Source organism: Carettochelys insculpta, chromosome 8 (genome assembly GCF_033958435.1).
Source record: "Carettochelys insculpta isolate YL-2023 chromosome 8, ASM3395843v1, whole genome shotgun sequence".
Classification (NCBI taxonomy): domain Eukaryota; kingdom Metazoa; phylum Chordata; order Testudines; family Carettochelyidae; genus Carettochelys; species Carettochelys insculpta.
In genome coordinates, this window is record NC_134144.1 from 73,048,282 (window position 1) to 73,070,278 (window position 21,997).

The 21,997-nt window shown below is 59.6% G+C and overlaps 1 protein-coding gene across 12 annotated transcripts in view; it reads right to left on the reverse strand.

Moving 5' to 3' along the window:
- The window catches only part of TNS1 (tensin 1), a 245,809-nt gene that overhangs the window by 151,837 nt on the left and 71,975 nt on the right, over window positions 1-21,997 (reverse strand). The gene's annotated exons all lie outside the window — the stretch shown is intronic.

A 21,997-nucleotide genomic window follows, 5' to 3' on the forward strand; every position in this document is an offset into this window, starting at 1 on the left:
CGGCCTCACCAAAGCCGCATAAAGAGGAATAATCACTTCTCTGGATCTACTGGCAACGCTCCTCTTCATGCAACCTAATATGCCATTGGCTTTCTTGGCTACAGCAGCACACTCTTGACTCATGTCCAGCTTCTCATCCACTACGACTCCCAGGTCCTCTTCTGCAGAACTACTACCGAGCCAGTCGGACCCCAGCCTGTAACAATGCTTGGGATTCTTCCGGCCCAAGTGCAGGACTCTGCACTTGTCCATATTGAACCTCATCAGATTTCTTGCAGCCCAGTCTTCCAATTTGTCTAAGTCACTCTGGACCCTGTCCCTACCCTCCAGCGTATCTACCTCTCCCGCTAGCTTAGTGTCATCCGCAAACTTGCTGAGGGTGCAATCCAACCCCTCATCCAGGTCATTGATAAATATGTTGAACAGAACAGGACCCATAACCGAACCTCGGGGCACTCCACCAGAAACCGACCACCATCCCGACATCGAGCCGTTGATTGCTACCCGCTGGGCCCGACCTTGTAGCCAGCTTTCTATCCATCTTACCGTCCATTTATCCAACCCACATTCCTTTAACTTGCTGACAGGAATATTGTGGGAGACTGTATCAAAAGCTTTGCTAAAGTCAAGATAAATCACATCCATTGATTTTCCCCTATCCACAGGGCCAGTTATCTCATCGTAGAAACTAATCAGATTGGTCAGGCATGACTTGCCCTTCATGAATCCAGGCTGGCTATTCCTGATCACTCTCCTCCTTCAAGTGCCTCAAAATGATTTCCTTGAGGAGCCTCTCCATGATTTTTCCAGGGACTGATGTAAGACTGACCGGCCTGTAGTTCCCTGGATCATCCTTCTTCCCTTTTTTAAAGATGGGCACCACATTTGCCTTTTTCCAATCATCCAGGATCTCTCCCGATCTCCACGACTTTTCAAAGATAATGGCCAAGGGCTCGTCGATGACATGTACCAACTCCCTCAGAACCCTCAGATGAATTAGGTCCGGGCCCATGGGTTTATGTACGTTTAGCTTTTTTAGATAGCTCCTAACCTGTTCTTTCCCCACCAAAGGCTGTCCACCTTCATCCCACAATGCATCACTTATCGCATTAGTCTGGGAGCTGTCCTGGTCCATGAAGACAGAGACAAAGAAAGCATTAACTACTTCAACTTTCCCTACATCATCTGTCACTGGGGTACCTCCCTCATCCAGGAGGGGCCCCACACCCTCTCTGATCACCTTCTTCTTGTTAACATGCCTGTAGAAATTTTTCTTGTTATCCTTCATGTTCCTCGTGAGTCGCAATTCCAGTTGTGCTTTCGCCTTCCTGATAACTGCCCTACATTCTCGAGCTATACGTTTTATCCCCCCTAGACATCTGTCCAACTTTCCACTTTTTGTAAGCTCCCTTTTTGTGCCTAGGTTTTCCAAGGATTTCCCCAATAAGCCAGTCTGGTCTCCTACCATATTTACTTCTCTTGCTGCACATCAGGATGGTTTCTTCCTGCACCTTCAACAGGTTTCCTTAAAATACTGCCAGTTTTCCTGGACTCCTTTTCCCTTCATGGTAGCATCTCAGGGGATTCTGCCCATCAAGTTCCTGAAGGAGTCAAAGTCTGCTTTTCTGAAGTCCAAGGTGTGTAATTTACTGCTCTCTTTCTTTCCTTTGGTCAGGATCCTGAAGTCTCCCATCTCATCCTGAAGTCTGCCGTCTCTGAGGGACGACTGAAAGAACTGGGATTGTTGAGTTTGGCAAAGAGAAGGCTGAGCAAGGCATGAGAACGGCTCTCAAGTACCTAAGAGTTTGTTCCAAGGAGGAGGGAGAAAAATGATTCTCCCGAACCTCTAAGGGCAGGACAAGGAGCAATGGGCTTAAACTGCAGCCACAGAGGTTCAGGTTGGACATTAGGAAAAACTTCCTACCTGTCAGCGTGGTTAAACACTGGGATAAGTTGCCTGGGGAGGTTGTGGAATCTCCATCTCCGGAGATATTTAAGAGCCGATGAGACACACCTGCCAGGGATGGTGTGATGGAGTGGGGGATACCTGTGTGTGTGTGTGTGGCTCACAGAGGGTGTGGGGCTCCTGCTGAGGGTAACCCTGACAACCCAGGTAACACCTTTGTACTGCAGACAAAGGGGGAGGTGGAGCCTGAGGGGTTTGAATTGGAACTGGGAGTTGGAAGCAGTTAGTCTGGGCTGGGAGAGAGAGAGACAAAGGAGGGGGCAAGGCCCCAGCTCTGGGGGCCCCTCGGGGCCTCCTCTCCCCAACATGGATGGGACTGGCTGTCTCTGCCGGCTGTACTGACTCCTCTGTACGATGCTGTGTCCTGTCGGCTAATAAACCTGCTGTTTTCCTGCTAAGTGAGAGACTCTCCTGCCTGCGGACGGGGTGCAGAGCTTGGGGAACCCCAGAACCCCATCACACTGGTGTCAGGAGTGGGATGTTCTGCACCCCGAGGATGGAGCATCCAGCAGTAAGTGACCGGGGCCCCGGAAGAAGTGGGGCCTGCGAGACCCAGGTGTGCTGAAGGGCAGTGAGGTGCAGTTCCCCAAGGCGGAGGGGCCTGCGGCCGAACCCAAGCAACTGCGGTTGTGGTCCTCGAGAGGGGGTGTCACACCCGAGGAGGGGTTACTCCTGGGAATCTGTTGGAGTCGGTCCCAGAAGGTGGAGGGGCCGAGAGCCCAACCCCCAGGAACAAGTGACCCCTGAGGAGGCTGACGCTGAATGAGTCCTTCCCAAGACAGGGTGCTCATGGTCCCTGAGAGCGGGTGTCACACTGAAGAAGGGGTTCCGCTGGGAGTCTGTTGGAGTCAGTCCCAGAGGGCAGAGGGGCCTACGGCCTAACCCCGGGCAGCTTGTGACCCGTAAGAAGCCTGGCACACTGAAGGGATTCTTCCAGGAATCGTGGGGTGCAGAGGGCATCAGCCTGAGAGCCTGCAACCACGGTCAGCAACTCCGCTGTGAAGTGGCAGCACCTGGAAACCGAATCGAGATTAAAGAAGCTGGACAAGGCAGCGTGGATGTGCAGTGGCAGAGCTGAGGGTTAAGGAGAATCCTGCAGAGGTGAGCCCGGATCGGGGCAGGGAACCCTGGACTGCCTGGAGCTCTGAACCGAGTGGCCTGCCACAGCTCAAGGAGGGAAGGAGCGATTCCAACCCATCATCTACTAGTGGCCAAGACAGACCTGCGAAGAGTTTTCCAGGCCTGGGCCGAGGAAGGTGCCTGTGTGTCTGTGCAGGAAAGCAGCTTGTCCACTGGGAATGGCAAGTTGTCTGTGAGAGAAGCTGCTCCACCTTCTGTGTGTGTGTGGAGACCAGCCGGGGGGCTGGGACAAAGGAGAGAGTGTCTCCCATTGTCTGTCTGTGTTGAACAGCAGCAGCAGCCTGGGGAGAGAGCAGAGCCTGCGTTTGGAAAAGGTGCCAATGAGGAAACTAGCCCATTGTCTGAGGAGGATTCCTCAGCCTAGGGTGGCTGGAGAAGAAACCACCAGAAAAGAGCATTCCAGGTGTGTCTCTGAATCCAGCCATGGGGGCTGGAGCAGAGGGAATGGCTCCGGGATGGGGCAGTGGTGTCCCTGCTAAGGACACTGGTCCTTGGTGCAAGAAAAGTGCTTCTGCTTCTGGGGAAGTGAATCCTTTGCCTGAGCCTGTGGGGGCTCGAGATGGAGCCAAGATCCCAGAGCTGGATCTGAGGGCAGCTGAAGCCCAGATGGGAAGTGGGCCTGCCTCTGTGTCTCTCAGGGGGGATGATGCTTTAACTCGGTCTGATCCAGTTAGTATCATCAGGGAATCCCAGAGACCAGACGATTCTGGTACTTGTTCTTTGCTTGATGCTGAGGTGTTATTGGGAGCGGGTGAGAGGACTCTGTCCTACCAGAGTCATCCTCTCGCCAGGACACAAGAACAGACGGGCAATGGAGTTACGCTGACTGATGAAGATAAAGGAGCTGGTAGCAGAAGGGAGGAAAGGGACCCTGACCTTCTGTCTGGTGGTACTGGCTGTCTGCCTGGAGGGGGATTACATGGGAATCTGCCTGATGGGCCAGAAGTGAGCCGGGGTGTAGGTGAAACCCAGGAGCTGGTTGTGGCTCAAGGGAGCAGTGCTCCTGTGGAGGCAGACAGGGGTGAGCTGTTGTTTGGGGGAGCTCTTGAGGAAGAGAATTTCCCTGAAACTTTTCCTGACCTGGCTGTGGGGACTGCAGAAAATGGGAGTGAGGTGGAGGAGAGTGAACAGGAAAGGTGCTTGTCTGTAAGCACCAGAGCAGCCCTTTGCTTGGGGAGAAGTTTGTTTCAGCTCCTGATGGCCAGGACCTGCCTGAGTGTGAAACCACTGGCTGTGCTCTGCAAGGGTCCAAAGCAGGCAGGGTAAAAGTTTCTCAGGAATTGGAAGTTGGTGCAAGTAAAGTGAAAACTATCAGGAAATGTGAGCAGCCCTGTGAGAACCAAGTGAAACGGCTGCACCGTCAGTCTCTGTAGGATGCAGGAGAGCGCCAGCAATTCCCTATCTCCAGATGCTAGAAACACTTATATTCTCACACTGGACTCCAATTCTGATTCCATGGGGAGGCAGTAGTTGGAGGTGGAAGGACAAAGGAGCTTTGGGCCTGGTGGGCCAGTAGGGGATAAACAGGGATTCCTCCATGTGGATTCTGTGTCTGGGACTCACAAAACAACTCTCAGAAAGCAGTTTGGTTTGCAAATTTCCAGACTGGCAGGAAGGGGGCCGTCTCCCTGAGATCATCAATGGCCCAGCTCTTGTTAGAAGGGAGGGCACAGCCAGAGAGATCAAATTTCCACCCCAGGGGGCAAGAGAGAAGATTAGAACTTGATGGTGCTAAGAAAGGCCTCAGCCATTTGTCCCCAAAATACCAGATTCTCAAGGAGGTTACACAAAAGTTGTGGTCTACCAAAGAGCAACGTAAATGTACAGTTGCAATGGGTTTGTTCTGTTACTCACGCTGACTGCTGTAACCAAGCTGTAGAATTGTACCATGCACTGAATGTTTGGAAAGAGCCATGTGACATGATGACATGGATGTAGAAGCATGAGTTGTATGTTGAAGGAGCCTGTAACTCTGAAATGTCACCATTGTTCCCTGTAACTAGTCTTGCAACCTGTCACATGAGGAGGAACATTCCAAACCTATTGTGTGGCATGGAAGGGGAAACTGAGGCACACAACCATTTTGGTGGTCTGGCTAAATGCCAAGGATGGAAGCATTTGTACCTTCTTTTACTGGACTGTAACTGAATTCCAAACATTGGCTGGAGCAGCTGTATGGACTGGTGGTCAGACAGGGCAGGGACCAGACCAGAAAAGAACTATTTGATCTGTTGGTGCTGCAGCATCTGTATGGGCTCTGCCTGCCCCACTTGAGAACGTGGCTGACGGACCAGAGACAGAAGCAGGGAGACCGACCAACCTGAGGGAACTAAAGGGACTTGTCCAGCTGCATCACATGAAAAGGGCCAATACCAAGCTCCTGAGTTGGAGCCTCCCCCAGCAGGATTATGACATGGAGGTGGTGCACATCAAGGGGAGCACTGAGGGTGCAGCCGATGCCCAATCACGAGGGGAGGGCCCCAAACTTCCCCAGGTCACTGGCTGAGTGACCCCGCTCAGTTCGGTCTGGAAGGGGGGAGAGATGTGATGGAGTGGGGGATACCTGTGTGTGTGTGTGGGGCTCACAGAGGGTGTGGGGCTCCTGCTGAGGGTAACCCTCACACCAGGTAACACCTTTGTACTGCAGACAAAGGAGGAGGTGGAGCCTGAGGGGTTTGAATTGGAACTGGGAGTTGGAAGCAGTTAGTCTGGGCTGAGGGAGAGAGAGACAAAGGAGGGGGCAAGGCCCCAGCTCTGGGGGCCCCTCGGGGCCTCCTCTCCCCAACATGGATGGGACTGGCTGTCTCTGCCGGCTGTACTGACTCCTCTGTATGATGCTGTGTCCTGTCGGCTAATAAACCCGCTGTTCTCCTGCTGAGTGAGAGACTCTCCTGCCTGCGGACGGGGTGCAGAGCTTGGGGGACCCCAGAACCCCATCACAGATGGTCTCTAGATCACTCTTGGTCCTGCCTTGATTGCAGGGGACTGGACTCAATGAGCTCCTGGGTCCCTTGCGGTCCTACAATTCTCTCATTCTGTGGTGACTCCCATTTTACAGCTGAGCCGATCAAGGCCCCAGAATGAGCGAGTGTCGTGTTCCGGGTCACACCGTGTCAGGGTCCCAGCTACAGGATGCAGGTCGAGGCTGGGCCTGGGATGGACGGGCACGAGAACCCGATCCAAGTCCAGAACAAAGGCAAAGCAGGAGCCCGTACCACTGTCCGACTGCAGGATCGGGCTGGCCGAGAGAGCGAGGGGAACAGAGGCAGGCAAGCTCAGATGCGTGGCCGGGTGTCTGTAGCAGCAGCAACACAGGCAGCCGCCTCGGCGCACGCTGCCTCCAGGTGTTTTCTCTAGGCCTTCCTTACATAGCGTGCCCAGGCCAATCGGGGGTGTGCTGGTCTCCGCCAAGAGGGACCTCTGTGGGCAGGACGCCCAGTGGTGTTGGACCCGGAGCGCCCAAAAGCTGCTGGTCCCTGCTGTGCAGAGGGGGATGCATGGACACACAGCCACTCCCTTTCCAGCCCAGCCATCCACTCCCGCCGGGCTGCAACAGACCCAGGAACAAGCAGACTTCTCCCAGCACCCAGGCCTGGGTTTCCTTCAGGGCTGCCCCCCTCACAGCACATCTCCGTTCTTCCAAACATGGTCCGGAAGCTGCAGCTCCGCACAGACTCCCCCATGATCATTCGGACCGGTCTGCCGGAGGCTGCTGAGCCAGCCTGTCCTTGGACCATCCAGGGACCCACCCACCCAAACTGTCACTTGGCTGGGGAGCAGGACCACTGTGATACGTTCAGGGCTAATTCCAGGTTTCTCTGGAGGGAATCCAGCATCCTTCCCTCATTTCCACTGGGCTGATGACTCCCGGACTTCACAGCCAGCGGGGACTGTGTGGTCATGGGGTCCGATCCTCACGGGGTCCGATCCTTCACAGCCAGCACCTCCTTCGTTGAGCCGTCACAGCCGGCTGCCCCAGGGCGGGTCTTTCAGGCTGAGCTTCAGTCTCGGTTTAAGAAGACTTCCAGTGGGGAGCATCAGAGCACGTCTCGGTGGTCAATGACTCTCCTGGGGCAATTCTTCGCTCTTCTCCGAGCTCCAGCTGCCAGCCCCTGATCTCCTTGCGCCTTCTTTGGTGAGAAGGAACAGCCACCAACTCTCACCAATCTCCTGACCAAGCACCTTTTCACCGGCTCCTTGTCGAGCTAAGCAGGACTCCTCACACCTCTCCCCGCCAGGCCTGTTCCTCAGAGCTCCGATCAGCTCTGGAGCCCCTTCCTGACTCCTTTCCAACATGTGTTTGGACGGGTTGGCCCCAGAAGCAGGCGCGTCTCCAGTACGTGGTGTCTCTAATGCTGCCGACGGACGTAACACCTCTGCTGGATGTTTCCCTGTGCCCGCCTCCACCCCGAGTCTGTCTCCACTTGGGAATTCCCCAGCTACGGTTCCAACGCGGACTGAGCGGAACCACGAGCAGGTGTCTAGTCCTGGGGGAAGCAAGTCCACCCCGAGCTCATGCCGAGATAATTACGCCGACGGTCCAAGTGAACATGGGCTGCCCACCACGAGCCAGTCCAGTCGTTGGGACGTCCTCATGTTCTCACTCGCAGCTCTGCAGAACAATGATCCACCACCTGCCCTCTTCCTGGGACCTGCGGGAAACAGGCAGGCAGCCTCCATCACATCCCGGAGGCGTGATGCCCTCCTCACGCCTGGCAGAGCCCGGCTCCATTGGCAGAAGGGACATCAGACAGGACCAGCCTCGTAGAGCTGCTCTCTCCGGGAAGCTGCCAGAGCTCTGGGGGTGCAGAGGAGGGCGGTTGCGACCTGTGCGCGCCCCACGGCTCTGCAGAGGCCTTCGGGTCATTTCCAGCGCTAGATTCGTTTGATGCCGGTAACCAGCCAACAGCACGGGAAAGGGAACCTTACTTCTCCTCCCAGCTGCCCCCCCCAGGCAGGGTTATGACCTCGCCCTCCTTGTCCGCCCCCATCCATGCCCATACTTCCGCGCATTCCAGGTGCCGGCCAGGCTGCTACTCCCCAGCTCGCCCTTCGAACGGGAACCCCCTCTCCAGGCCTGCTCCCCCGCCACGCCTGTTTGCGCTCCTGGCTCTGTTTTGGTTCGGGTCGGGGCTTCGAGTCGAACAGAGAAACGCTACCATAAAAGGTCCCCTTTGCCTGCCCTCTGGGGCTGGCGCCGGTCCATGGAGCGCTTGGAATGTTCTGCCTGGGCCTGCTCGCCCGCCGAGTCTGGCTCCGGGACGGGGGCTGTTTACACAGCGTCTCTAGGCGTTTGCAGGAGGAAACAACGCAGAGCCCGGGGGCCAGGAGCTGCCTAATGGGCCCTGAAGGAGACCCCACCGGGGGCTTCGGCCCCACGAGGGGGCAGCAAGCAGGCAGGCCTCTCACAGGAGGGAAGGCTGAAGGGACGATCAATGGACCAGCCTCCCCTCCGGTATATTACGGTCTGGTCAGTTTCGCCCCCTGTTATTTGAGCACCTGTTTCCTGAGGTGCACCAAACTTTCATTCCTCAGGGGGCTAAACTGCGCCACCAGGAAAGAAAAGTGGAGACCAATGTGCAACCAACACCGAAATCCCTGTGTGACGCACTGGGTGGGGTGCCTGGGGGTTTATTCCCCCGGTTTGGCTGCATGTTCCCTACCGGCCTGCAGTAACCCCAGGCGGGTGCCTCAGTTTCCCCAGGCACAGCATGAGGGCACAGTGGGGAGGGGAGTTTCTGAGTGATGACTTCTCACACCTCAGTGCCATTGTAACCCAGGCAACCAGGTGACCCCTTTCTTCCCCAGAAACAGGACAGAGGCAGAGGAGGGGCCCGGCTGGTTTGAATTGGAACTGGGCTGTGGGGTGGGGCAGTCTGGTCTGGCTGGAGAGGGAGGAAGGGGACCAGGGCCCGGCTTGGGGACCCCTCTGGGCCCCTCTCCCCAATCTGGACAGTACTGACGGGTTCTGGTCCCTGTGCTGACCAGTCTGTTCTACGCTGTGTCCCTGTCGCCTGACCCCCGGCTGTTCCCCCTGCCGAGTGAGAGTCACGTCCACCTGCGGGTGGGGACAGGGCTGGGGACCCCCCACTCCAGGACACCTGTGATGGTGGGGAGCTAAGTCAGGCTGATCCCAGCCAGCGACCCACCCCCTGCGGCAGAGCAGGGCGGAAGAACCCCCCGATGACCCACCAATGTGATCCCGGAGGGGGAGCAGGGAATTCCTTCCCACCCCTCTGTCCAGCCACCCAGCGGGGCAGTCTGGGAGCAGGGAGTCTCCCCCCGCCCCCCGCAGTGCAGGGTTTCGCCCAGAAGGAGGCAGTAAACGCCCAGCCCAGGAAACAAGTAAGACACCAGGCGTAAGTGCCCAGCAGCTGACGGCGAACCAGGCCCCGGGGAGCCGGGCCCTGCAGTGCGCTGGGATGGGAGGAGCTCAGCAAATGTTTGCGAACACTGACCTGCAGCAGGAGGCACCAGGCATAGGTGTTAGAGCAGCAGAGGGAATGGGGGTGGGGGGCCGGGGTGTAGCAGCCTTGGGGGACAGGTGAAGGAGGAGGGAGGCTGGCAGGGATGGGGTGTGGGGGAGCCCAGGGATGAGCTAGCAGGTGGCTGTGGGTCAGGAGTGAGGGTCCCCCCCTGCCTAGGGCAGCCCAGACTCAGGCCTCACACCACAGCACTTGCACGGGATGGGGCCAAGGGATTTCATACGCCCCCCTCCAGCCACCGGTGGCCCATGTTCCTTGCACACGCGTGAGCCAGCCTGGCCAGGGATGCCGGGTAACCATGGCTGGAACCTGTTCCCCAGAACAGCCGCCGGGGCAGCCGCAATGCTGTCCCCAGCCCGGGCTGCTCAAGCCAGGCCTCTGGGGGGAAGACCTGGGGGAAGCACAGGCTGGGAACCAGAGCCCCAGAGGAAGCCCGGGATCCATCTGCATCCAGCCACCCCCAGACAGCATCCCCTTTGCAGGCCGTGCAGCCCGGCCTGTCTCCTCCCTGCGTGAGACCCAGCCCGGGCACCACCGACCAGGCCCTGGGAGAAAAGTCTGGGGTGGGCAGAGCCTAGCATGCCCACCAGATACCAGAAGGAGCCAGGCCCGCCAGGATCCTCTAGAAGAGGCCACCAGGGACCCGCCAGGCAGCAGGACTGACGAGAGGGAACATGCAAGGTGTAAATGGGTGTTAAACAGCATCCCGCCTCCTACCCGCAGCAGAGGAGACTATTGGACCATCCAGTTACTACATCCCGCCTCCAGCCGTGACCAACACCAAATGGCTTGTGGAAGGGGCAAGTCCCCCCAGCAGAGAGTTGCAGAATGACCCGTCGGTAGGGAAAGTTCCTCCCCGGACGTGCCTCCTGTCCTCGCCAGCCCCAGCCCCTTATCCAGCGCCGCAGGGCCAGGGGAAAGCCAGGAAATGCCCATCCAGCAGCGAGCCACCCTTGTGAGGGTAACACGCTCCCCCCCGGCGGGCGAGCTGCATCTGTGCGGACTGACGCGGGTCCGGGCAACTTCCTCAAACCCTGCTGCGGCCTCTGACTCAGCGCGCTCCCATCACGAGGCGCCCCACCACAACCCGGACAGGGGCGCCCCACTCTGGGGCCTGGCTACGTACAGCGCCAGACGCAGCCGGGTCCACGAGGGAAGCCGCACGCGCTGCCCCAGCCCAACACGCCGGCTAAGAGTCATCCGGCCGGGAGCCATCGTTAGCTGCTAAACGAGCAAGTGAGGAGGGGCTGCCTGGGGACAAGAAGCGCCGGCGACTCCCAGTTCCTGCACAGATCCCTTTGTGCCTAAACCCCCTGCTGGACGGCCGCCAGCCGCCTATGGGGATTTCAGGTCTGCTCCCTTCGCCATGCTAACGCTGGCCTCCTCTGTCTGCAGGGGAGAGGAGCAAGGGGGGATTTAATAGCAGCCTTCAACTTCCTGAATGGGGCATCCAAAGAGGCTGGAGAGAGGCTGTTCTCAGTGGTGACAGATGCAGAACAAGGAGCAATGGGCTGAAGTCACAGAGCAGGAGGGGTAGGTTGGATATTTGGAAAAACTCCTTCCCCAGGTGGGTGGTGAAGCACTGGAATGTGTTGCCTAGAGAGGTGGTGGATTCTCCATCCCTGGAGGTTTTTAAGTCCCGGCTGGACAAGGCCCTGGCTGGGATGATTGAGTTGGGTTGGTCCTGCTTTGAGCAGCTGGCTGGACTTGACGCCCTCCTGAGGTCCCTTCCGGCCTGTGATTCTAGGATTCCTCCGCGCCAGATCTCGCTACTCCGCCAGCATGGGCAAGAGGCCCATCAACTGCATCTCTGGACCACGACTCCCGCTCGCTCTGGCTTCCATCTCCAACCACCTCCCCTCGCCCCCACCAGCCAGCTTCCCACAAGCTCTCCCCAGGCCGAGGCCAGGCTCAGAGGCAGAGATGTCACCGCAGGTTCCTCCAGTCCAGAGGTCCTCCAGGCGGAAGGGCCATGCCCAGCAGTCCCAGCTTGTGGGGGGGCGGATGGATTTCACGCCGAGGTTTGTGCCTCCCGTCCACCTGCCAGGATCACACATGCGACGGGCAAAGGGGACGTGGAGGGGTCTCCAGCGACGCCGTGCTGGTGAACGTACCACTGAATGGACAGAGCAATGCAGGAGGGAGAGGGACCACGCTGCGTGGGACTGCATCGCCTCTCACAACATCCACGCTCCTCCTTAGCGACTCGGCTCCCAGAGGGTGCGCCCGGAGGGGTCTCGCGCCTCTCGCTTTCCAAGGCAGAGCTGGTTTGTAGCCGCCCGGGCTGCAGGGAAAAGCTGGGGAACGTGGCTAGAGGCTGCAGCGCCAGGCGGGAAAGGGGAGCCCCGAGCAAAGCTCTCACTTTTGGGGAGACTCGGGCAGGCCGCGCAGGGGCCTGGGGACGTACGGGAGACACGGAGCAGCCAGCTAGCGCCGAGGGCTTCACCCAGCTCCAGGCCTGGGCCCAGCCCCTCCGCACTTGCAGAACAAATACGCAGCAAAGCCACGCTCCCAGCCTCCTGCGCTCCTGCCGCCGCTCGCCCCAGGGCTCTGAGCACGCCGCGTGAGGCCCGGCGTCGCTGGGGACTCCGGCCCAGGCACACTGCCCCGGGCGCCCCGAATCCCGGCCCGCCTGGGATCGAGCTGCACGGCCGACTCGGCGAGACGCGCCGGCCCGCTCCAAGGAGCCACCGCCCAGGCTGCCATTCCGCGCAGACGCTAACGACGCGCTGGCTGCCCTGCTGCTCCCCACGCCCTGCCCAGTGTCCCAGGGGCTGAGCTGGGGGAGCGCGTCCTGGGAGGGGAAACTGCCAAGCCCCACGGGTTCAGGATGGCGCTGGGGGAGCTGGGCTGCGGGGGGCAGGCAGCAGGGGGCGCTGGGCACAGGGAGAAGGGGGACCGGCAGGGGGTTCTGGGCTGCAGGGAACAGGGGGCCCAGCAGGGGGTTCTGGGATACAAGGAGTGGAGGGGGGGGCCAGCAGAGGGTTCTGGGCTGCAGGGAGCTGGTGGAGGCAGCAGGGGGCGCTGGGCTGCAGGGAGTGGGGGGTCGGCAATGAGTGCTGGGCACAGGGGGCAGGGGGCCTGGCAGGGGGTTCTGGGCTGCGGGGACTCGGGGGGGCAGGGGGTTCTGGGCTACAGGGAGCCGGCGGAGGCAGCAGGGGCACTGGGCACAGGGAGCCTGGCAGGGGGTTCTGGGCTGCAGGGAGTGGGGGCAGCAAGGGGCGCTGGGCGCAGGGGGTTCTGGGCTGCAGGGAGTCGGGGGGCAGCAAGGGGCGCTGGGCACAGTGGGCAGGGAGCCCAGCAGGGGGCGCTGGGTGCAGGAAGCGGGGTGGGGGGCCCAGCGGGGTGGGCTCTCCCCAGGCAGTCAGCGCGGACCCCCGTGCCCCGCTCTGGGAGCAGGGCCGCTCTGCCAGACACGGGCAGGGGAGGCGCGCAGTCGGGAGAGCCGCCGGCTGCGAGCGGAGGACACGGTGCTGCTTCCCCGCCCATCCCGGGGGGACCGTTCCATGGGAGCCGCTTTCCCCGCCCGGCGCCAGCAGCTGCTCAGCGACCCCCACTCCTCCCGGCCCGGGCCGGCCTCGGCGCAGCACAACCTCACTAGCCCCAGCTCCCAACACCGCCCTCCTCCCGCCGGGCCTGGACGGCTGCCCTGCTCCCGCCCAGCCCTGCCCTTGCTTGTCCCCCTCTGCCTTTCCCTTAGATGGAAGTGTTAGGCCCTGGCCTCGGGGAAACGGGCCCAGGAGGAGAACAACATGCAATACCGGGGGAGCCCATTGTCCCTGTGCCGGCGCCCCCCACGCCCAGCTGGGGCTGAGGTCAGACGGCGAAGGGGAGCACGCTTCCGAGCGGCCGTGGCTGCGCTTCTCACGGCCCTCCCGCGCCAGTGCCAGGCGCGGGAACGTCCGTTGTCCTCCACGGAGCAGCTCGCCAGCGACTGGGCAGCTTCCCCGTATGGGCCCCCACAGCCCAGGCTCCGCTGGGGTAACTCGATGCGCCACACGCCTCCCCCGCCCCTCGGCCTCGGGCTTCGAACGCAGAACCGGCCAGGGACCGACTCAGCATCCGGCCACGGCAACGGCATCATAGGCTGGGGGGGCTCAGCTCCCCAAACAGCCGGGGGTGGCCCCGCCCCTCCCCATGACTCCGCCCACACCCTGCCCTGAGGTCCATCTCCTGCCTGGCTCCGTCCACACTGGTTGCACCTGCCCTGGCTGCAGCTCAGGCTGGGGTGAGCGAAGCAGAGAGCAGGACTTGGAGCTGCTGGAGTGAGCAGGCTGGAGGCCCAAGGCAGTCAGTGGCCTAGGAGAGGAGCTGCATGTGGCTGTTTTGGGACTTCTTGGTGGCTCCCAACACGAAAATTGCAAAGTTAAAAATAAAACCGTCCTTTTTTGATAAACAGTGAGCCTCTAACAGCCCCGAAATGCACAGCTCCTATCTGACTCACTTCTCTATTAATGACCTGGATGAGGGACTGGGTTGCACCCTCAGCACATTGGCGGACGACACAAAACTAGGGGGAGAGGCAGATATGTTGGAGGGTAGAGAGAGAATCCAGAGGGACCTGGATAAATTGGAGGACTGGGCCAAAAGAAATCTGATGAGGTTCAACAAGGAGAAGTGCAGAGTCCTGCACCTGGGGCGGAAGAATCCCAAACATTGTTACAGGTTGGGGACCGACTGGCTCAGCAGCAGTACGATGGAAAGGGACCTAGGGGTTATGGTGGATGAAAGGCTGGGTATGAGTCAACACTGTGCCCCTGTAGCCAAGAAGGCTAACGGCGTACTAGGGTGCATTAGGAGGAGCATTTCGAGCAGCTCTAGAGAAGTAGTTATTCCTCTTTATTCGGCACTGGTGAGGCCACATCTGGAATATTGTGTCCAGTTCTGGGAAAAGGATGTGGATTTGCTGGAGCAGGTTCAGCGAAGGGCAACAAAAATGATGTAGGGGCTGGAGCACAAGACCCATGAGGAGAGGCTGAGGGATTTGGGCTTGTTTAGTTTACAGAAGAGAAGACTTAGGGGTGATTTGATAGCAGCCTTCAACTTCCTGAAGGGGAGCTCTAAAGAGGATGGAGAGAGGCTGTTCTCAGTGGTGTCAGATGGCAGAACAAGGAGTAATGGTCTGAAGCTGAAGAGGGGAAGGTGTAGGTTGGATATTAGGAAAAACTATTTCCCCAGGCGGGTGGTGAAGCACTGGAATGTGTTCCCTAGAGAGGTGGTGGATTCTCCATCCCTAGAGGTTTTTAAGTCCCGGCTGGACAAGGTCCTGGCTGGGATGACTTAGTGGGGGGTTGATCCCGCTTGAAGCAGGGGGCTGGACTAGATGCCCTCCTGAGGTCCCTTCCAGCCCTGGGATTCCATGATAAATAGCGAACAATGTGTGACCTCGAAGTGTCGGATAACTCCCCTAGCGTCCTCCAGCGAGCGAGACGGTTCGGCAAGGACAGACAGGAGGACAGGGCTACAAACAGGCGCCCGAAGTTTGAGAAAACAGAATATGTACCAAGTTTGTGAACGTCCTGCAGCACAAAGCAGCGCATCACAAATCCCCATGCGTGGCCCGTTCTTAAAACAGGGGCTACAGAAAGTCACGGCTCTTGTTGCTATTTCGGTTGCCGACCTCTGGTCTAGGACTTGGAGCCACCCTGGCAGAGCACCTCCCGGTTAAGTGGGGGGCAGGTGGGACTCTGGCGGAGGAAGGGAAGGCAAAGGGGCAGGGCCTCAAGTCCAAGGGGCAAGGGCACGTGCCAGCCTTGCGCCCAGCCCAACCGCAGGTCTCCCCTCCAAGCATTCATCAGAAAACAGCAACTGGACGGCCGGTGAAATTGGTGTTAAAATATCCTGGGGGGTGGCCACGCAATGCCCAGGAAAACGAGTGGGCCTTCCCAGAGCACGGAGACCCAGTCTCAGCCCCAGATCTCGCGCTGGGTTTTCTCCGCCCAGCCCAACCGGCCAGGCTTCCAAAACAGCTTCCCCTGCCAAGGGGAACAAACCAGCCACATCGGGAACATGTTTGGGAAGTGAAAATGAAAAAAAGTGGAGGGGCCAATCGGTCTGCTTAGGGCTCGTTGGTTTCAAAATGTTCCCTGGGGAGCTCGGCTCAGTGCTCCTCCCTTTGCAGTTTTTACTGTTCATTTACATTTCTAAATGAAAAGTCTTTCCCAGCCAAAAAGACCCCGAGTTTCTGTTTCCAAAATGTCAAGACTTTACAACGGGTTCTAGATGTTTTTCCAAAGCAGGGGGGAGGGATGGCTCAGTGGCTTGAGCATTGGCCTGATAAATGTGGGGTTGTGAGCTCAATCCTTGAGGAGGCCATTGAGAGATTGGGGCAAATGGATGGTGCTTGGCCCTGCCAAAAGGGCTGGGGGCTGCACTAAATGACCGGCTGAAGTCCCTTCCTGCTCTGGGAGGTGTGACAGTGGGTAAGACTGGCCCCTCCCTGCAACAATGTTCAGCTTTGACAAACCAGTAGCTGGCCCTGTGTAGGACACATCAGTCCAGACCAGGCTGCTGGCCTGGAGCTACTTAGCTCTTGGAGGGGTGTGGACCAGAGGATGCCCTGCAGCAGTCTTGTGAGATCCCCTGTGGGTGTTTGTTGCTCAAATTGGAGCCAGGGTGAGGGAAATTATCTGATGAACCTAGAGGAAGAGGCTGTCGCAGGAACTAAAGCACTGGTGGTGCTAGGTGGGACCCAGGTCCCTTTCCAGCAGAAAGCAGGTGCGGGCCACCCAGGTAACAACATGAGCTTGTATTTCCAAAATGTCTGTCACCTGAAGGAGCTCAGGGTGCTCTGCAGACAGACAAGGCCTGGCTCCTGCCACACAGGAAATGCAGCTGCCTCTGGGGTGGTGCACACCACTAAAGTGGCGGGGGAGCCGATTCTTTTTAACGCTCCACCCTGGGAGCCAGAGCGGTGGGTTTTGTGCACCTGGCTTGCACGGGGGCAGGGAGCTGGCCCTGACGTGCGCAGCCCCTCTCACGCCCCACAGAGTTTAGAGCGTCAGAGAGAACGGCATGGGAGACTTGCCACGGTGGCAATGGGCCCACCTCTCCCCAGCCTCCCTCCAGCTTCAAGGCAGGCGAGTGGAGAACACAGGCGCTTTTCTCCCTCCTTGTGCCTGTGTTTACATTCCTCAAAATCACCTCCAGAGAGCAGCGCGGCCCCTCGCGCTCGGCCCTGCGCAGGAGCACGCGTGGATTCTGCAGAAAGTCTCCGGGGGCACCGTGAAAATCGCCTGCGACTCCAGACATAGACGCCAAGATCCGTTCCGCAGGGTTGGCCACTGCTCGGGGGTTGTGCCACCAGCATGCGGCTCGGCAGGGCGCTTTACAGGAAGTTAAAAGCTAGAGTCCAGAAGTTTTCCTTTCCCCTCCAGTGCCCCGGCACAGCACCTGCGATGCACTCCTGTACCTCGCCAAGGGACGTTAGAACACGACCGGTCGCACCCCGAGCTTTTGTTTCCAAAATGTCAAACCTTTTCAACAGCCTCGAGATGTTTTCCCAAAGCAGGACAGTGCGTAAAACCGGCCCCTCTCTGCAAAAGGGTTCAGCTTCAACAAGTCAGCAGCTGGCCCTGCCCGGGACACATCGGTCCAGACCAGACTGCAACCCGCCGGCGCTGTGCTTTTCGGCTACGTAATTCAGCCCTCAGGGCCCAGAAACAATAGCCTGTGACTTACGGGACTGGCCAACGGCCAGTGAACGGCGCGGCGTGGCCAGGGCCAGCTGGCGAGCGATGTGCTGAACAGGAATAGCTCAGGAGAAACTGGCAAGTAATTGCAAATGAATCTGAGAAACTCGCAGGCCACAGGCAGACACGTGCAATGTGCCAAGAGCGAAATACGCTGAAATTGTTGCAGCCGCTTGAATTGCCCTGTTCCTTCTTGTTCTACCTGCTGAGTGAGAGTCACCCCTGCCTGCGGACGGGGTGCAGAGCTCGGGGACCCCAGCACACTGGTGTCAGAGGCGGGATGGGGTTCAGGGGCCCCCAAGCGCTGCACCTCGGCCGCAGGCAGGAGTGACTCTCGCTCAGCAGGTAGAACGGGCAGTTTATGAGGCGACAGAGGCCCAGCTCAGCACAGAGGTGCCAGTACAGCCGGCAGACACAGTCACTCCAACCCCTCCTGGGGAGAGGAGCCTGAGGGGGGCCTATCTGGGGTGTAGCTTCCCCGCTTGTCAGGCCGGCTGCCTTCCAGCTCCCTCTCCCCCCAGCTTCCAACTGCCGTCTCTGATTCAAACCCAGCTCGGCTCCTCCCTGCTCTGTGCTCAGCTCAGAGGTGTTACCTGCCAGCTTAGGGGGTCATCCTTAGCTGCTGGGAGCTGCTCTGCCTGTCACACACACCCCCAGCCTGAGTCTCACGTGCACCCCCCCCCCCGACTCCATCACACCCTGTTCCACTGATCTCAAGGGGGAGGCTCAACCTCCTGGAGCAGGAGGGTTTGCAAACCTATCCGCTAGGTCAGCCCACCCGCCTCACTGCCCCTCTCCTTTACACCCAGCGCTCTGCACCTGCAAACCGCAAGCTTTCCCTCCGAGTTACACGGGCTTCCCTGGTTCCCAGGCTCCCGTTCGGAGCCTCAGGCAGGTGGAGGGGGGCCTGGCTGGAGGCGGGGTGCAGGCACTGAGCATTCTGGGCACCACCACGACCTCTGCAAACCTGCCGCCCCGTTCCCAGGCACGCTCGGGACAGCTCTCTCCAGAGCCCGGCCTTCCCCCCAGCTCCCAGCTGCACAGCAGGAAGCCAGCACAGCCTTGTCCCGTCAGAGCCGGGCCCGGGACCAGAGCTGGCTCACAGCCCGGCCCGAGGAGGCCTGTTTAACTCGCCTCTGACGCAGATCCCTTCCTTTTTCCCGGGCTGCGATAAACACCCCTGGCTGCCAGAGCCCCAGCCCTGCACAGCCCTACGATGGCCGGGCAGAGCAGCGCTTGTGGGGTGGGTGCTACCCCAGCGGGTGTCGCCTCTCGTGGGGCTCCATCGCCCCCTTAGGGAGCACCCCGCAGCGAAGCGCCATGGGGCAGAGCACCGCCTGGGGCAGCCCACCAGGAGGCAGTGCAGCTCGGAGAAGGCCAGTCCCTTCCATGGCTCTGCTATCCAGCAGGGGCAGCTTCTCTGCACCCCACAACCAGTCAGTTGGCAGCTGCGGGGCAAAGCCAGGGGTCTCCCTGCTCTTTGGGTGGGGCTGGCTGCCACCCACCCCCCTCCACCCCATGCAACCGGAGCAATGCAGCCGGACAGCCCCAAGGCAGCGAGTGGGGGATCGTTCCCCCACCCTGCATCCATCTCCCTGTCCTCCTCAGCACAGACCGAGCCCAGGCCGTGCCCAGGAGATTTCTCTCTGCCTCCGACAGCCCCGGCCCCTGGGGAGGGGGGACAGGCTGCCCAGGAAGCCCCTGCCCTTTGGAAGGGGCCACCCCCTGGGTCAGAGCCCCCCTCCGCAGCCACTGCCAGCTCTGGGGGTTTCCCGACAAGGTGCGCGACTTCCCAGGGTCTCTCCCCAGGCTGTTTCAAGCCTGACGGACCTGAACTCCTGGCTCTGTGGCTCGGAGGGAGAGGAGGGTTAGAAGTGGGAGTTGCAGCCCAAAGGCAGAGTCCGGCATCTGCTCTGGGTGAGACACGCTCAGGGGTTTCAACCCCATCCATGGCCTTCCCTGTAAGCCGGGCACTGGGGCGGCCGCTCAGCAGAGATTCAGGTGCTGCCTAGCTGATGAGCAGCCCCCAGCTAGGTTCGTTGGTTCCCCTGGTGGTGCCCATCCGCACGAGCCTTGTGCACATAACAATTATTCCGCACACAGCTGAAGAAGATGAGCGGGTGCATGGGAACGGGGCAGGCTCAGGAGGGTTTGGCCACGCTGCAAGCCGACTGCACCACGTCCCCCAAAGCACCCCCGGAGGCAGCCTGCAGAGCTTTCCATGGGGGAGACATGGTTACGTCTGGGTCCCAGCTCCAGAGATGGAGAACGCCCCTGCCACAGGCTGTGCTCGCCCCTGCTCTCCAGAGCCTGCCCTGCTGCCAGTTTCACAGGGAACGTCTGGCTCCAGGGCTTCCCTCCCGGACTAGGGGTGAGGATGCCCCAGCCACCCAGCACCACCCGACACTTTGCTCTGCGTTGCTCCGATGCATTTCGCTCCCGATCCCCCCGCCCTGCAAGGCCTCTCCTGCCGCGGTGAACGGCCAGACCTGCTGCCCGACGAAACCCCGTTCGGCAAAGGCCCAAATTCCGAGCAGGGCACGCCAGAGACACTGCAGCCATCTGCACACGCGGCTGTCACGCCCACGCCCCAGGGCGGAGCAGGGAGACGCCGGGGACAAGAGCTCCAGGAACAGCCGGCGGCAGATCAGGGAAGCCGAGTGCAGAACGGGCACAGAGAGAGCTGGATGGGCACCCCACATCCCACCAGACAGCAGCCCTGGCAGGGGCTGGACGGGGGCCAGCGTAGGAGGAACGGAGGGGAACTTGGGGTGCCAAGTGGGGACAGCGGGAAGCAGCTGTGAAGGGGAAGGTCTGGGGGGTCCTGGCATTTGCCTCTTCCTGCAAATTAAAGGCCCATGTCATCTGCTGGCGCACGTGGGCAGGACATCCCCCGCCCCATCTGCGCCACACGCTTCACAGCCACCCTCTCTCTTCCTGGGGCAGCGCCAGGGACCCCCCGGGCAGCGGCGCCCCAGACACTGTGCCGCGGAGGGGAAAGCTGGGTGACACACCCCCAGGGGCTGCAGCTGCAAGTCAGGAACCTCTGACACCGGCCCCCCAAGACCCTGTGACATACAGCACTGCCGGGGCCTGCTGAGCAACCGGAGCGTGCCGGCCCCTCGCACTGCTCCACACACAAGGCGCTCGGCACCAGCGCTGGCTGCCAGAATCACAGAAGCATAGAACACTCGGACTGGAAGGGACCTCGAGAGGCCATCGAGTCCAGCCCCCTGCCCCAATGGCAGGACCAAGTACTGTCTGAACCATCCCTGACAGACATTTATCTAACCTGCTCTTAAATATCTCCAGCGACGGAGATCCCACAACCTCCCTGGGCAATTTATTCCAGTGTTCGACCACCCTGACGGTTAGGAACTTTTTCCTAATGTCCAACCTAAACCTCCCTTGCTGCAGTTTAAGCCCATTGCCTCTTGTTCTATCCTCAGATACCCAAAAGAACAAGTTTTCTCCCTCCTCCTTATGACACCCTTTTAGACACCTGAAAACCGCTGTCATGTCCCGCCCTCAACCTTCTCTTTCCCAAACTGAACAAGCCCAATTCTTTCAGCCTTTCTTCATAGGTCACGTTCTCTAGCCCTTTAATCATTCTTGTCGCTCTTTTCTGGACCCTCTCTAGTTTCTCCACATCTTTCTTCAACTGCGCTGCCCAGAACTGGACACAAGACTCCAGCTGAGGCCTAACCAGCGCAGAGCAGAGCGGGAGAATGACTTCTCGTGTCTTGTTCACAACACACCTGTTAATGCATCCCAGAATCACGTTTGCTTTTTTTGCAACAGCATCACACTGTTGACTCATATTTAACTTGTGGTCCACGATAACCCCTAGATCCCTTTCTGCTGTAGTCATCCCTAGACAGTCTCTCCCCATTCTGCATGTGACGCTGATTGTTCCTTCCCAAGTGGGGCACTTTGCATTTATCCTTCTTAAACTTCCTCCTGTTTACCTCAGACCATTTCTCCAATTTATCCAGAGCATTTTGAATTGTGCCCCCAGCCTCCAGAGCAGTTGCAACCCCTCCCAGCTTGGGATCATCTGCAAACTTAATACGCATACTTTCTATGCCAATGGGACAGGCTCCTTGTCCCCCCCGTCCCCCCCGACAGCTGCAAGCCAAGAAACTCCAGGAGGTTTTCCTGCACGGCTCGGCTGGGCTCAGCTCAGCCCACTAACTGGAACCTGCTGGCACAACTGGGCAACACAGCAGCCTCGCCCCTGGGTCTGACATACCCCGTGGTGCAAGGGTTACCCCACGACTGGCAGCTGCAGGGCAGGAGGAGGGACACGGCTGCACGGGGCCAGAGAGGGCTGGGGACCCAAGGAAGACCAGGACGGCTCTGGGGAAACTGGGGGTGGCTGCGCCGGTGGGAGGTCTCCTGCAGAAGGAGCTCACACGCACCCTGTGCTGCACGCAGGCCTCGCTCTATTTTTAAACGCTCATCTCCGGGGCTTGCCCCAGGGAGCAGTAAGTGGGAACAGAGTCTGCCTCATTTGTCCCTCCGGAGCCAGACCAGCCACGGATGTTAATCACCAGGCCAGCAGTACCTCCTCAGCCAGGCCTTGGAGGTCACTTAGCAGGAACAAGCTCAGCAGCTGGGAGCAGCAGGGCTCGGCACCCAGGAGCGCCTGCCCCGCGAGAGATTCACACAGGCCCCAGGCATGGCTGAGGTGCCCCGGGGAACTCAGGCAGGAG